General features: G+C 25.6%; 1 non-coding gene across 1 annotated transcript; it reads right to left on the bottom strand.

The window, feature by feature from the left end:
• Nucleotides 1-2,944: 2,944 nt before the first annotated feature.
• On the bottom strand, nt 2,945-3,018 carry TRNAV-AAC (transfer RNA valine (anticodon AAC)). The gene has a single exon. It is a non-coding gene; the product is annotated as a tRNA-Val (tRNA).
• Between the last annotated feature and the right edge of the window lie 9,692 nt (nt 3,019-12,710).

Genomic DNA, 12,710 nt, shown 5'->3' with positions numbered 1-12,710 from the left:
TTTAAATAAGTATATTCTTTTAATTTAAAAATAATGAATGTATTTAATTATAATCTAATTTCATCTTTTATTTCTATTTATCCTCAACATTTTAAATTATCATCTGATAAGACCATTGAGTGGTATAATTTAATTTTTGAATTATATGTAATAACTTCAGCGACAATCGTTAAATATGCCTATTGATCTTTGACTGATTTTTTGAGATATTAGTACATATATGTGTAAAGTTCACAATGTAATTGTGTTGGATGTCTTATATCATGTATTTTGACTTTGGACTACTTCAAATTACATTATAATCATTGAATTATAAATATAGTGGTTGAATGATGTGCAATAATATTAATAGTGGTTGATTATAATAAGCCATGAAAATTTTAATAGTTTTTTTTATCTTAATGCAAAATTATAGTGTCTAGATTAAGTATATAAATAATTAACATATTAGTTTCAATAAATATCCTTGTAAAGTACTTTATTTTACACAATTACAATAACTAACTATAAGTTTATACATATCATTAATTTATATAGTATCATATTTGTAAACTTATAGTTAGTTACAAATATTATATGAATACAATAATACGAATACATACAATTTTATAAATTATTAATTTAAATTATGTCTATTTAAATTTTAAATTACAAACTAATACAAATTTTATAATTTAGAATTCTAATTATTTATATAAAATTAAATTGATTAACAAATAAAAATATACTAATACAATTCAAATCGTATTAAAACGTAAACAAGTTTGCTTAGTCCATAAACCACAAACTCCCCAAATTTTCTTTAAGCCATTCAACTTCACATTGCTGCTCATGCATAAACCGTGACTGGTTCCAAGGTTTTATGCACACACCATCTTTTTCATAAACCGTGGCTGCCATCCACAGTTTCCATGTTCTATTCTCCAAGAGTAAACCGTGGCTGCTTCCCACGGTTTACGTTCAACTTTTCTTGCATGTAAACATTTGCTGCCATGCATGGTTTATGTGTATTTGGAAAACCGTGGTTAGCTCCCACATATTATATAGAAATTGAAACAAGGCATGCATGTAACCAGTTTTCAATTGTTGTAATCTGGTAAAGGTTTCTCATATTTATTTTATATAGGTAAATTGCCCTATAATTAATGTAATAATAATAATATGATAATTATTTTATATATCACACAAATATAAACATTTTTTGTGTGAGCCTAAGAAAAGTTTTGTAAGTCCTTAACCTTGTTATTAATTTTTGTAGTGTTAGCCCTCATATTATCAATTTGATTCATATATAATTTGGATGATAAATTATTTGGTGACGTGCTTCCTTTTTTACTGTGACATACTTGTTTATTATTATTATTATTATTATTATTATTATTATTATTATTATTAAAATAACAGGCCAAATTATTGCCATAACATAATAGAAATATGGAAGTTTATTCTTCTCTAATGGAGGAAACAAAATTCTTTTCAATAGTTTATTTAACGTTTAGTAGAATAAAAATAAATTTTATTAGAATAAATTTTAGTTCGAGTTTACTATTTTTATTCATCATGAAATATTTATAAAATTACTCGTAGATAAATTTTAGAAAAAAAGCATGATTTTTAATTTTATTTTTAATTTTAAAATAAATTGTAATTTTAATTTTTAATAATATTAATTTTTTACCGTATATAATTATTCAATTATTTTTTAATCATATATAAATAAATTATTCTTAATAAGACTTTTTTGTGTTATTCAATTATCTTTTTTTAAAAATAATTAATTATTAAAATATTTAAAATTTTCACAACAAAAATAATTAAAAAAATTATGAAAGAAAAAAATTAACCATCATGATAATTTTTTGTATTTTTATTCATATTTTAATTATAAACTTAAATATAATTTGATTATATTATTTATGAATTGTGACTATAGATGTAGATAAAATTTAGTTATATTATTTATATATAGTTTTATTGTATTGTATTACAGTATTACTTATAAAGTTAGATTATAATTATGACAATAGAATTGTTCTGATATTTTTATATGTGTGATTAATTGGTGGTATTAAAAATTACTCTTAATTATAAATAAGGTTTATAATTTAAAAAATCAAAGACTGAATTAAAAAGATACGAAAAAGATGATGTTAAAATATTATAACTCTTTAAAATAAAAATATTCGAAATTCAATTAAAAATTATTTAAAATTTAAACTCAATAGTTTTGTATTAAATATATTTAATAACCTATTATATCATATTGGTTGAAATTAATTTTTATAATGTTAATTTTCTAATAACACTTTACTAGAAAAAACTATTTTTTCATAATTTTTTAAAAATTAATTAATATTATATATATTTTATTACACTACATCTTGTTATAAAAATTTATTTATTTCTAATGCTTATATTAAAAATAAAAATAAAATTTAAATTAGTAAATTTTAATCTATAATATAATAATAATATAGTAATTATTTTATATATTGTAAATATAAATTAATTATTTTTTTATTTGTAAAGATTTTAAGAGTTTGTTATATATATATATATATATATATATATATATATATATATATTTTGATAAATGTGATATTTTTTTATATAAATAATTTTTTTAAAAAATCTAATAGTTAATCTATTACCTTTTTTGTTTTAGTTCAAATTAAATGTTTTTTTATTATTTTTAAAAAAAAATTTTTAAAAAATTTAATATTATATGATAAAAAATACCGAATAAATTATAAAAAAATCAATTAAAACATATAAAAATATTTTTAACAAAAGATAAAATAGTATCTGGTCACCAATCTTCATAGCTTGATTTAAAGGAATTCTCTCTTTTCGTTTGAATTTTTATTTATCCGAAAAGTGCATTAATATTTAATACATTATTATTAATCCTGGATAGAAAATTATCAAAATATACTATAGAAAGTGGCGTCGCCCGGACTCGAACCGGAGACCTTCAGTGTGTTAGACTGACGTGATAACCAACTACACCACGACACCTTGCTTATGAGGTTTGTTTTATCGGAAGGTTTTTATTCCATATTGTAGTGCTCCTTCATAAAGTTCCAAAATAACAAGCATATATCGTTCTAAAACTAAAACACATCTATGTTTGCAATTTTAAATATCAAACTCAATATTTGCTGAATTTTTTTATACTAAGACAGTTTTTAAAAAATTGCTATATTTTAGAATAATTAACCAAATTAGTCTCCAAGATTTTAAAAACATATATTGTAGTTCTTAAAAAAAATATATATTAATCAACCTCCAAAGTTTTATTTTAATAGACAAATTAGTCTTCAGTCTATTTTCTAACAGAGTAATTATTTAAATTAGTTCACAAAAATTTTAAAAACAGATATTTTAGTCTTAAAAAAAATTAATACATAGATCAATTCTCAATATTTTTTTCTATTAAACATAACATTTCTTCTATCTATTTTACTTTTATTATATGTCAACCTTTATTATTATTAGCTTAGTTTTGTGCATGTGAATGATGACACTAGCATATTGATATACTCTTTTTATTGAAAAAAGCAAGGTGAATAATAATATTTTGAAATCCAAATTAAAACATTTTCTTTTAATACAAACATGTTTTTTAAAATAGGATATCGTCAGATTCTTATTGACAATTTGACATTATGCATATGGAATTAAATTGCAAATTTGACACATTTTTTTAAACATGATTTTTGCATCTACTTAATATACTAAAACTGGGTTTTTTCCCAACTAATGGAAGTGAGGTGTCGATTCTTTGTGAATCCGTTTTCCCGCCAAAATGAATGTCCTATTTTCTCTTCTAAATTTATTTTATAAAAATATCTTTATTATAATTATACTATAATTAACATTTAATTAATAATACATAATTATACTAATTTAGAAAAATATCTTTATCATAGTTATATAAAATCAATATTTAATACATTATTAAACTACTTATCAATTATCAATCAAAAATATTTTTAATCATTTTAATTATATTGATAATAATAATGATAATAATAATATAATGTGATAATTATATGATAATGGTATCGGTTATTAATAACCAATTTATATTTCTCTAAATAAATTTATTTAAAAAAATATCTTTATTATAATTATATTACAATATTACAATTAATATTTAATGAATAATGTATAATTATATTAATTTAAGAAAATATCTTTATTATCTATTCTATTCTATTCTATTATATAGAAATCAAATTTTTGCACTTAAAAATGGAACTGATGTGGCACGAGGTGTTTCCTAATCTATTTCATTTAGTTCGTTAAAGCAAATCAATTATAATTAATTAATTATATCAATTAATTAATTTGATTAAACATTTAAATCTCACCATTTATTATAATTTATATGAATTGATTAATTATAATTAATTATATCAATTAATTAATTTGGTTAATTATATTAATTATTTGATTTGATTGGAGTAAATATCAAATTATTTAATAAATAATAAATATGATAACGAAATATATGAATTAATTTAATTAATTTATTTTTTTCAATATCATCTATTTATACAAGATCAAATGTTTTCTACTCATTTGCTCTCTTTTCTCTTTCTCTCTCTCTCTCATGTTTAGGTACAATTTTTGTAATTTATTTAATTTTTGTTTATTTTATCTTTATTTATCTCCCTCTCTCCCTCCCTCCCTCCCTCTCTCTCTCATATTTAGGGTACAATTTTTGTAATTTGTTTAATTTTTTTCTTTTATCTTTATTTATACATTTTACTTTTTTATATTTTTTTAAATTTTTTTATTTTAATTACTTATTATTAGGCGCATACTTTTTTTTTTCTTTTAGCTTCTAATTAACCAAAAAGATGTGTCATCTTTATATTGTTTTTAAATAATCTTACTATAATTTTGTTTTGTAATATTCTATTTTGTGATATGTATTTCAATTCATATATATATATATATATATATATATATATATATATATATATATATATATATATATATATATATATATATATATATATCTATGTATTGTCTTTTTTGTAATTCATAATTAATATATACATTGTTCGTGTATGTAGTTTATATGTTAATGTTTTTATTAATTTTTTTTATTATTAATTTTTTTTTGTGTCTCTTTGTTATTACTCTTTATTTTAGTTATATTCATTGATTTCTTTGTATTGATGCTCTTTTTATTTAAAATATCGTGACAATTTAGAATGTATATTGTGACTCATGTGATATTTGTTAATTTGGTGTATCTTTTTAGATGGTTTATGTTATAATGTGTTTAACGAGTTGGCTTAAAATTATAATGTGATATATAAATTTATAATATGATCTATAGTATGCTAAAATATTAGGATATTATCATATAGATATTTTGTATTTGTCCTTTAGATTCAATTATATAGGATCTTGAAAATTATGTAATTATGTAATTAGTTATTTTTTACTCTTTTCATATAATTATTGTATTGATCATTTACATTAGTGAGACTATTTTCATTATTAATATTTATAAATATGTTATTATTTGTATAATTGATTGAATCATCTTATTTGTTTAAATTTAATTCTATTGAATTAATTATTTAAGGTGTCATCACTATTTCTATTTTTAAAGAATTTTTTTAATATTATTTAACAATTTTAATAACATAATAACAATTAAACAAGACAGAACAAATAATTTTTTAATGTGAAAATAGGGCAAAAAGAATAAATTTATTTAATAATTTTTGCAAGATATATATATTTTTTATAGATAATTTTTTTAGGATATATATGTTTTTTCTATAATAGATTAAATATTATTTAAGTAATTTATTTCTAATATTGGTATTTGATTAAATTAGTTTTAGAGAAATTTAAATTGTTGACTCAATTTATATATTACGACTATTCTTTTTGAATATATTATTTTTACATTTTCTAATATAAAATTTCTTCTTTTTTTTCTGATTTTTAAGTTTATTTTCTTTCTTGGATATATTTATCACCTTTTTTTCTCATTTTATATTTTAGATTAGTAATGTAATTATTAATAAAATTATATTTAAAAAATATTAAAACATCACTATTAAAAAAACTGTTAATATATGTATAAATAGAGCCGAAATTGAGAAATATATATGGATATAAAAAAATTATTGCACGATTGTAGAATAAAAAATAATCATATATATAAAATAAAATAATTATAACAAAAAATAATTAATATATGTGATTTAAATGTTTTTAATAACCGATAACATCGGGTTTAACAAAATATAATTCATATATTTTTTTATTTGTGTATATGTATAGAATTATTTATGTATATGTATATACTAAAAAAAATTACCGTAATATATATATATATATATATATATATATATATATATATATATATATATATATATATATATATAATTATTTAATAAAATTAATATATATGTATACATAAATAAAAAAATTATTATAATTTCTGAAAATTATACGTAAACTTTTTTTTTCTCAAATAAATTTATTCTAATTATATTACAATTAGTTTATGAATAATGCATGATTATATTAATTTAAAAAATATCTTTATTATAATTATATCAAATTAATATTCAATGCGTTATTAGACTACTTATCAATCATCGATATTTTTAATCATTCTAATTATATCAATTGATATAGTTCTAATTCTCATTCAAGTGTAATAATTTTATTAGAAGATAGTTAATGCACACATTAATAGTGACCCATTTAATTTGATATCAATTAGTGGATAATAATAATAATAATAATAATAATAATAATAATAATAATAATAATAATAATAAGATCTACACGGTACATACATTATATTTTAAAAAAATAAAATATATTTTAAAAAAATTAGGGTATCAATATTTAATTATGATTAATATCAATATTAATAATTAAATTTTATAATTATTTTTGTACTACTAAAGGCTACATATAGTTTTTTTTTTTGGTAGAATAAAAAAATTGTGATTCATAACATTTTCGTAAAGTTATATCGTATGGACACAAGATTAATTAGATAACAAATTGAATTTTAATTAATATGTTTTATTTTTTGCTCATATTTTTTCATTAATTATTTTACTTTTTATATTTACAGTAAATATTGAATGTAAAAAAGAAAAAAATAATATTGAATGTTATCTATTTTATTTATTTAGAGTCATAATTAAATTTAATATAATTATAGCAAGTATCTAGAATTAATAATAATATGATACTAGAATTTTAAGTTGTATAATATAATAAAAAACATAGTAATTTATGTATGCTTCCTATATAGCAATAATATTATATGTATTTATATATATAAAAAGTGGTATATAGAGAAGTTTTTGAGAGCTTATAATGAAAATGTAATAACAAAATCTCTTAATTAAATTTATTAATTTATTACTATCAATTTAAAAATTTGACAAATTCTAAGTGCTAATGGATAATGCATTCTTATTGTACATTTATACCTTGAGAATATTAGAATTATCATAAAAATTTGTATTATTTTATTCTCCTGATAAACAATTTTATAATTACGTTAATCATATAATTTTGTATACTAACATTGATATAGTATTGTTTTAGGTATATATTTTGCAGGCATCAAAGGATAGTGTTGAGTTGTTATTTAGTGGGTTTAAATTATTTATTATTTATTGGAGAACTTTCTATATTAGAATTCTCTAATAATTTGTTGTTCATTTTTAGCTGATTTTGATATATTCTTACACATATAACAATTTGTTGGTGGATTTAGGTATTACTAGATTATTTATGATCACATTCAGTATATATGTCTTATTTATTAAAGAAAATAGATTACTAAAATCGGTTAATAACTATTTTAGAGTTAATATAATTAATACTAAATTAAGAAAAAACAAACAATGCATAACTCACTACTTTTTTATTAGTCAAATTATTATAATTTAAATTAATTTTAACAAAATAACTTAAAATTATTATTTCAATTTTATCACATGTATGACACGGGTAATTACACTTGTACATTATAAATCAAAGAAAAATAATGTGTTCATATCCTGACCAAAAAAATATAGTCAAGTCTAATAAGGATAAAGGCCCACCTAAAAAAGGTGGTTTCTTCTACCTACCTAACCTCATAAGAGGTCGGGCAAGATACGAGTAGCTCAACCCTGTTTATTTAAATAAGTAACTACCTCCCCTAAGGGTAGTCCAACCCTGTTTATTTAAATAAGTAACTACCTCCCTTGAATATCTCCTACTATCTCTACCTCATTTAAAAGGAAGATCTCAACAAACTCTCAAGATAAAGGGGATGGTTATCCACCAACAAAGGTGGAACTACTTCAAAAGATAATTATCTACTCTACTATAAATAAACTTGACACCCCACAAGTATATTCACGTCCCAATCTACTAAAAACCTGCTTAAAGCCCCTGTTAACTTAAGCATCGAAGTCTTTTGCAGATACCACCCCCTACCTCCTCATGAGGAACTTGGACAACGGCTCGTCGGCATCAGCACAAGTCGGACACTGCCTTAAGAGGAGTCTGGACCTCTTATTCAAGCCCAAATCCCGTTTCAAGTAACCTCCGGAATAATAGTGTCATTGCCAGGAAATTGGAAGTCTATATCCGTGTATGGCGGACAACTAATATGAAGATGGTCACACGGCGTCTAAGTTAGAAACCAGAGCCCCACTATGACAACCTGACGCTAGTATTCCTCCACCCTAGGTATGCGATCACTTAAAACCTAAAATCATTATCAAAATGAAGAAAGGTTTTTAGCAAAGGTTCTAAAATTGTTTAAAAACTAAAACTAAGGATTGTTCAAAACTGACTACCACAAAGACCCACAGGTCGGGCCATACACATAAAAAAAAAAGGATGGAGCTCTTCGCCAGTAATAACATCCTCGGGATGAGCAGAAGAGAATGAGATTGAATCAGAGGCAGTAGGTTGTTCTTTAGGCGGGGACGGGGTAGCCTCATTATCCATTTGAACAAGTCCCTGAAAAGCTCTCTCAAACTGCGGACCCGACGCTTTAAGGTCAGACATAGGAGTATCCTCGTCTTCCTCTAGGGCAGGGACTATTTTTTCATCCACCACAATATTATCAGCAGAGATCAGAGAAAAGTCAATCTCAGGAGCAAGAACTTGAAATTGAGCCTTCAGATTCTCCACCAACTCGTCCATCCCCTCAGCAACACTATCCTCTAAATCTTTGTAGTTATCCCTTGCCTTGGAAAGCTCGTCCACCAAGTCAATTTGTTCCCCGAAGACCTTGGTGTAACTCTCTTTAGCTTTCTTTTTTAAGCCCTCAGCCATGGCCAAAGCTACCTCGAACTGCTTGACCTTTTTACGGGCTTTAGACAGATCGGACACCAGGGATTCCTTCTTAGCCTCCAACTCTTTCTTCGTCTCCCTCAAATATGCCACCTCAGCTTGCAAGTTGGACAGAGTGCTCTGAGTGGCGCGTAAGGGGGTCTTCTTCAGCTCATTCAATAAGGTCACGCAAAGCCCAGCCATCTGAACCTCTCCTCAGGAGGTGAGATTCTATAACAACATCCTCCATACTGATAATACTATGGGGAAGGATGTGCTTCTCACTCCATGCTAAGGCATCAAATCCCTATTCGTAAATGCCCAAGCTCAACGTCTTGCGCTTCTTGGGGGATGGCTCAGGGTTTGAAGGGGGGATGGTTTGCTTATTTTGAAGGAGGAGGCACTTGTTTCTCGAGTTAGAGAAAATCAATTGATGACCTGGATCAGGTGTAATATTTATGGAGGTTGAGGTACCTGAGTTCGACTTGAAAGGCGAGGCCGCCCCACTAGTCTCTTGCAGTTGTAGATTGTGAGCGATAACACTCTTTCTCGCAGTTCATAGATTTTTCATTGCGGCTGACTTAGGAGCCATCTTTTCTGCACAACATAAAGAAATAAAAAACAAAGTCAGGCATCAAATGTAGGATTAAACGGCACCTCAAAAGAAAATAGAAAGAAGGCTTTCTAGCTTAGATTAGAGTTGGTTGGGGTTCCCTAAATTTTTTTTTGTATCCAAATAAGATCGCAAAAACCTTTCTCCCTTGGACAGTCCAAAAGGAGACCCAGCCTTTTTTTTGGAATTAGAACTACAAAGTTTAGTAAGAACAAAGAGATAAAAGAAACATTCAAAGAAGGTCGGCCATCAAGCTCCCGACATAAAAGCTGCTATATTTTCATAAAACTCTAGAAAGTAGGATGCAGTTGGGTAGGAGCGACATTGCAAGTTCAGAGGACATCAATCTTGAAATCAGAAAAAGGGAGACGAACATCTAGTTTAGTAAAGAAGCAATCGTAGGAATAGAAGAAGTGGTGTTCTAACCTATCAAGTCGGAAAAAACATGCCTTCCCCTCGGGATCAGCAACAATTATTTCATAATTCCTCTCATCCTCCCAATTTACACACAGTCTATAATGTCCACGAAATTGTTCAGCATACTTTCTATCAATTACAGGGACAAGAGTAAGAATAGTTGTATCTAGCCAGGTCAGGTCAGATGGAAATTTAGTTGTCATGTTGTGAATTATAGATTGAAACATAAAAACTATACCTACAAATACAACAAGCAAAAATCGTCACATGAGAACTCAGACACTAGTCTAAGAAAATCGGGTTATCATCAACAGTTTGAAAATGTACAAATTCAAAAATTTCTCACCCAAAATATCACAACATACTTTCAAATACAGAAATGATATCACTTCTAAACACATAAAAGTGACACCATTTGGGGACAACCACAGCTACATAAAAGTTCACAGTCACAATTTCAAAGAAAATGTAATTTTTTTATCACCAACAACATTTCAAACTACCACTCAAAGCAAAATACAGATACTACCCAAAACATGGAAATGAAACAGAAAGCATGAAAAGGTTAAAAAGAGTACCAACCTTAAAGAAATGCAAAGACAAAAGGGTACGATTAGGCAGTGAAAACATGAACGATCCTTTCAAAAAGCGCGAATGAAAACCTCTAAAATGGTTCAAGATGGAAAGATCTTGGGTGATAGGGCAAAGAACAAAGAAACTGAAAGGAGGCGAGAATGCGAACGTTTCAGAAATGGAAAAAGAAAGAAGAGAAAAAAAGTAAAGCATTTATAAGACACAAGGGGCAAAAGAAAGATTCCGCACCCTTCTTTAATGTCACGCACGGATCCCAATAAAACTACCGCGTAGCATATGCCACATCATTAAGCAGCACAACATTTCAAAAAAATTTTAAACACGTTGAGTTTTCGATCTCTTGAAGGCGGCGTACTCGACGAAGGAAACTGAAGCCACAAATGCATGAATCCGGCCTTATAAAAGCTCGGACTCAAGTAGGGGTACTGTTCATACCCTGACCCAAAAACATAAAGACAAGTCTAATAAGGATAAAGGCCCGCCTAAAAAAGGTAGCCTCTTCTATCTGCCCGACCTTATAAGAGGTCGGGCACGACATGGGTAGCCCAACCCTATTTATTTAAACAAGTAACTAACTCCCCTGAATATTTTTTACTATCTGTACCTCATCTAAAAGGAAGATCTCAACAAACTCCCAAGATAAAGGGGACGGTTATCTACCAACAAAGGTAGAACTACTCTAAAAAAGTGTTTATCTACTCTACTATAAATACAGTTGACACCCCTCAGGTATATGCATGTCCCAATCTACTAAAAATCTGCTTAAAACCCTTACTAAATTAAGCATCATAGTATCTTGCAAGTACGACCCCCTACTTCCTCGCGAGAAACTCGGACGGCGGTACCTCGACATTAACACAAGTCGGATGCTGCCTCAGAAGGAGTCTGGACCTTACATTCAGGCCCAAATTACAGTTTCGGGTAACTCCCAGAATAATATGTATGTGCCACATGGATGTGTATGTTAAATAAAGGGTAAAGTACTAAATTAGTCCCCTACATTTAGACGTAATCCTGTTTTGGTCCTTAAGGTTTAAAGTGTCCTATTTGAATCCAAAATAGTTTCATTTAGTTTCAATGTAGTCCCACCGTGATGTCAAAGTTAAATAATTAATGGAATATCCTACATAACAGTAGTACAAAAATAATGTTGATAATCTAAAAAACAAACACAAGCTCCAGAGGCACAAAATCTATCGTTGATGCATCAATACATTTATTTATCATTCTTCTTACAATTTAAATGAAATATTTTCTATAGAACTAAAAAGAATAATAAATAAATGTATTGATGCATCCACGGTTGATTTTGTACCTCTGGAGCTTCTATTTGTTTTCCAAATTATCGATCTTGTTCTTGTACTGCTGTCATTTAAGATATTCCGTTAATCATTTAACTTTGACCTCACGGTGGGACTATATTGAAGTTAAATGAAACTTTTTTGGATTCAAATAGGACACTTTAAACTTTAAGGATCAAAACAGGATTACGCCCAAATGTAAGGAACTAATTTATTACTTTATCCTTAAATAAATCTAATTATGAAGTAGAAATTCAGTTAACTTTTTGAGTTAATTGATAACTTGGTAATCAAGTTGAGATTCAAAGTGAAAAGTAGAAGAATAACTTTAATTATACTTAATTTCTAGTTATCACACTAAGTTAAGTTATATTAAATACAAAAATATTAAATAATTTTAATTTTGAATTTCTTGTAGAATTAACTCTAATAATTTTATTGAACAT

Source organism: Arachis stenosperma, chromosome 5 (genome assembly GCF_014773155.1).
Source record: "Arachis stenosperma cultivar V10309 chromosome 5, arast.V10309.gnm1.PFL2, whole genome shotgun sequence".
Taxonomy (NCBI): Eukaryota; Viridiplantae; Streptophyta; class Magnoliopsida; order Fabales; family Fabaceae; genus Arachis; species Arachis stenosperma.
Note: the sequence above shows the minus strand (reverse complement) of the source record. Positions and strands in the feature narration are given on the sequence as shown.